Source organism: Formica exsecta, unplaced genomic scaffold, assembly GCF_003651465.1.
Source record: "Formica exsecta isolate Colony F162 unplaced genomic scaffold, ASM365146v1 scaffold4, whole genome shotgun sequence".
Classification (NCBI taxonomy): Eukaryota; Metazoa; Arthropoda; class Insecta; order Hymenoptera; family Formicidae; genus Formica; species Formica exsecta.
Genome location: NW_021851238.1, coordinates 1,194,755 through 1,200,250, shown reverse-complemented (window position 1 = coordinate 1,200,250; position 5,496 = coordinate 1,194,755).

Genomic DNA, 5,496 nt, shown 5'->3' with positions numbered 1-5,496 from the left:
ATTTTATTTTATTTAGGCAAAAATTTTTAAATCTTTTCCTTTTTTTTTTTTTTTTTTTTTTTTTTTTTTTTTTTTTTTAACCAATTCTGACTAGCAAACGTAACTCGCGGGAAGACCTCGCTCACCGAACGCCGCCTGTTTTCCGCCACGCTCTCGCCTTTTTTTACCGATTATTATTTTATCTTCTCATTAAACAGGAACTCTCTCTCTCTCTTTTTTTCATAGCAAGATTAAAAATTATCAAATGGAAAACTAAAAGCGTGGTCTCTCTCTTTAATAATAATCTCGCGTGATTCGGCGAACGAAAACGTTACGATGAGACGATTGAAGAGTACGTATAATGGGACGTGGAAGAAATAAAAATCAATCCTCGCGAGTTGCCGATTCAAACGAGTTTGATCTTTCCGCGATAATGTTGAACATGCAAATATAAAAATGAGATCGAAAGAATTAGTCCCCATACTCTTCGTCTTCTAAACGAGGAAAGTGCACTGATATACGTAAAAAAAAAGGAGGGAAAGAAACGTAAGATTTGAATAACTTTTACGCGGCGCACGCGATCTACACATATGCGCGATATGAAAATAAAAAGAAAGATCAAGAAAGCGTGAGTCGAACTTGACATACCTAAAACGTAAAGGAAAACGAAGGAAAACACCGTATAAAGCTCAATTAACGACAAATCGTGTCCGTCATCTCCGTCTTTCTCAGTCGTGCGATACCACGCGCATAATTAAAATGATAAAAATAACAAACATAATGAGAAACCAATCTCTCGCGCGATCGTTAACAACAATAAAATTTCGATACCTAATTGTTTAATAATAATAGTAATAATATCAAAATAAAGTAAGAGAGAGGACTCGAATTTCCGTAACGTGGTATCGTGTTCCTTTTACTACCTTCATATATAAATATTTATTTGCTAAATAACATATATCATATATTTAACCAATGTAAAATGTATATGTACGTGTGTTTCGTGTATACGTGTATAATTAAAAAGAAAAGGAGCGGTGGAAAAAAAAAAAGAAAAGAAAGAAAGGAGAATCTCGAAACGTGGCTTCTCTTCTCTTACTATCGCTTTTCGTCGATTTCACTTAAGAATTATTACAGATTTATAACATATTATGGCTTCGACGATTCTCAAGCGAAAATTTTATAAACCGAGGCATTACTTCTTAGATTTTTCTCTCTCTCTCTCTTTCTCCCCTCCCTTTCGTTTCTCTATAAAATACGCCTCCAATTGCCCTCTGGCAATCTCATTGTAATAATAATGATAATATAATTAATAACTAATTATAATTATAATAATTGTAGGTTAACCGCGGTATCGAAAGGCTGGGGCTTGCTTGACAGGCTCTCAACGTATTTTCCATTTCTCTTTTTTTACATCCTTCCAAACTTTTCCTGTATCTTTGCCGATCGTGAATCGATTTTCTTCGTATGGATCGAAATGTACGTATGAGATCCCGTCCGGCAGCCTCGCCGAAAAAGCGTGAGGGTGGGTAGGTTATTTTCATATGCAAAAGGAAAACTAGACGGAACAACAACAATCGAAGCTTCATGAAAGATCCATTCGCACCGTACATTCATCTTTTTTTGCTTTTTGAAAGTTTCTCGTTTTTGCTTATACAAGGATCGGCCCGGATCCTGGCCGGCGGTTTGACACAACGAAAAGAGGCTACGTTTTGTCAGCAACGCGGATATTTCCTCGTGATCGACGGTCCCGCCACCCAGTCGATTTCACAGATTGCGTTCCCAGCACCATATTTTCCCTTTCTTTCTGCTTTTTCTTTTTTTGTTTTTGTTTACTTTGCCAATTTTTTCCATTTCTCTTTTTAACATATTTTGCGCAATCCCATGGAAAGTTTTTCCCTCTCGAGCCTCCTCCTTTCACATTTTTCTCTTCTCCTGTATCCCCCTTTCTTTCGCCTCGCATTAAATAAGTACCGATTTCGCCTGTCCGAGTTGACACCCGTCTCGGCTTTGTACCCTCTTTTGACTAGAATTGAATTTCGAACGGAGGATCACTTCCTCTTCTGTCGCGATCTTTTCGGAGGCTCGAGAGATAATATTCTCCCTTTTCTTCTTCTTTCTTTTTTTAATATTTTCGTCGAACGATGCTGGCCGGCGGGACCGGAAGTGCGTCGGTGTATTTGCCCAAAAGGGGACTTCGACCAAACTCAATCGATACCATTAAACCTGCACGCGCATCCTCGTCGCGCTCTTTGCGGTCCGAAAATTATGCAGGTGAAATCGTTTTTTAAGTCACCCTCGTCGCGACGAGACTGCGCGTCGAAAATTAACGATAACTTGCGCTGTATTACTCGGTAACTAACTGTACGTAAAAGTCTGAATTCTGAAACTTAACGTTCGCTATTTTCGGAGTCGAGGTCAAGCGCGCTCCTTCCCGCAATGCACCGTCAAAGATTGCAAGTGCATCGATTGGATCATTTTTTGTAAGAAATTTTTATGAAATTTCAGAGAATATTTTTCGAAAATATCAAAATAAATCGATGGTATTCCTCCATAAATATTTCAAATTTTTATTTTATATTAAAAGAAAATGTAAAAAAAAGATTTGCCTGATAATTTTTAATTTTGTCTAATGAGGAACGGAGCGCAGTTGCCGTCAAACTCGCAACCAAGTTCATTGCGAACGAACGTGAAACAACATTGTATATGAAGGGGGATGAGTGGGAGGGACAGTGGATGAAAGGGATGCTTTGTTCCTGCGGGAGCGTGATGAGGTGAATTGGTTCGCCGGTGGGGACGGGTGGTGGGGTATTTTGTATTGTGTAGAAAAACAACGCTGTAAGTGAAATAACTCAACGTTGCACTTGAAAGACCAATAAAGTAATGGGGACACAGGACACCTGAACACGCGTTGCCTGACAAGCGGTGCTGTCGAGCAGCCTGGCGATTGAAACCAACGTTTCAGGCGGCTCGAACTGCCGAAAACAATCCGAATATACATAGCTTCGATCGTCCAACGCCGGAGAAGAAAGCCGGATAAGCTTCTTAGGAAAAACTTGGCTTCTTTGTTTTTTAATTCCCTCACGTTGAACAACATGTTGCGGACAGTTTCGATATCTCTGGACGATCGCGGCTCGCGTGTTCAGGTACCCTCCGATCCGCGTCCGAGTCCCAAAGTCCCTGCTCGTCGTGTTCCGTAGTGAGTGCCTCCGCGATTTATTTATTGGATAGAGGCGGTGCGCGCGGTACGCGCGGCGCTACCGCTTGGCCCTTACTTATAATACTGGAGTACGTGTAATTAATAATTATGCATGTGTGTATGCGGTACGGTTAATTAAGTCATCTTGAATGATTACTGTAATTAATTAATCATTATCAGTTAGTTAAATATGGCTCCACCGTGCAATCGTCTACCTCTCTCCTTCTTTATCCTGCTCTATCTCATCCTCATCCTATCTGCCTCTCGCTTCCTCGCGCCTACCTCAGAGTATACAACGTACACGTTGGCTAAACTACAGACACTTAGTACACTTATTATCATATTTATTCGTTAAATGACGATTGAATCGTGTGGAAGAGGGGATTGTGAACGACCGGTTTTTGGTAAGGTTTTTAGGTAATTTTTTTTTCTCAATTTTACTCTTAGGATGTGTTTCTCTCGATAATTCGATCGAATCTTTTTGCACCGGTCGTTCGAGGTCCAAAAAATCGGGGGAGAGGAAAGGAGGCGGGAGAAGAAATGTTTACCTAAACGAAGGATCGGAATGGGAGGGACAGGAAGTTGCGCACGAAATGAATCCGGTATACTTCCGGTCGTGTCACTACCCGACTAGCGGTACGTGATGTACGACAAGATTCTGCAGACACTGAAAAAGACCACGTGCTTCCCGTATACTTACTTATTTAACTGTTTAACTGCGGTACATTTGTGATTACTGTTCTACCATAGCACTACTAATTGTGAGTTATACTTGAGAACTGTCTGTTTACTGTAACGAAAAACCCTGACGAAGGCACCCACTCAGCGGACAATGTACTGATTCATCTTTCATTTTCGTATTCCGTCTTGTTTTTTTATTCACCGATTCGAAATTAATTACTTCCGATTTCGCAATTTTTTCATATTCTATCTTTTGCGATTACTGTTATTTTCTTTTGATTTTTTTTTTTTTTCGTTTAACGCCGGATAAATGGACTCGGCCTTTCACCTCGGACACGCATGCGGGGGGTTGATCAGGTTCAGGTTGAAAGAAACGCATTCTCCTGAACGGAAGTATGAAGAATATTTTGAAAAGAGTATCGTCTCGTCACGGAGACCACACGACACGATCGTGCCGATCGAATATGATCGATCTTTACGTCGGGTTCGCATGATCTATCTGTGATGAGACAGCGCAATGGGTCCGCACGCTCGTCGTTGTCGACTATTGTCAATTGTCGGTATAGATGGTTTGGGATCATGGCAGTCGCTACTTCTTCACGACTTCGATCGATCATAAGGTTTAGAGTCTCTGGATTCTCTCCATTTCCGGTGTTATCCTATCCCGTCTCTTTCCCTTTTCCATCCGCTTGCTGTAGCCGAGATAAAGATCCATATTTTTACTACACGCTTAGCGCCAAACGCGACATCCGACTTTCATTCTCTTGTTAAGAGATAAGAATAAAAATCAGACAATCGCATTTAACGTCGGGAAATGTAGCGAGAATATAAATCGATGAGTAAAATTTTATTTCCCAAACACCGCATTTAGACGCCAAATTCCCAAGTTGGATTGTCTCGGCTACCTCGATTGTTTCGATCTGCCAGGAACCTCGTAATTTTGACAAAATGCCGAAATATTCGCGGTCGTTAAAATCTTTCTCTCGCGCGTTTTTCCCCGTTGACTCGCCGCCCTCATCTCTCTCGAAGTTTTCTCGCTGGGGCCAGGACGAACGCGATAATGCGAGGTCGGAGTCGACTCGCCGAACGCCGGAACCCATCGCCTTAACAACTATGGCTCTTTCATTTTATATAGTGGACATTGAAACAACTTATTCCGGTTTTTAATCACGGAGGCTCGGTCAGGGTCACCGCGTGAAGACGCGAATGCCGCCGAGGCGCTCGCACTGCTAGACTGTCGGTTTTATCATATGCTGCGCACTTACGATACACACTGCCACGAATAATATGCACATACGTCGTACGTCGTGCCGTGTTGCCCCCATAAATATTGCCGCGCAAGCACTCTGCTGCTCCGCTGCAAATCTTTGCGGCGGGCGGGCGCGCGCGCGCGCGCGATCGTATGCCATATATATTCGTCGTGAGATTATTTCATTAAAAAATTAAAACCCGATCAAAAACAAACCAACGGTTTTTGCTTGTAAAGCCGCACTCGAACAACGGCCCTTATGCAATTGCCGCTGCCACATTCCTCTTGGTTGTGTGTGTTCCTCATGTGGTTATTACACCTTTCGTGATTGCGTCTCGTGGAACAGGGGTCTCTCCCGGTGGCATCCAAGGTGCCCTTTTCTCTCTTT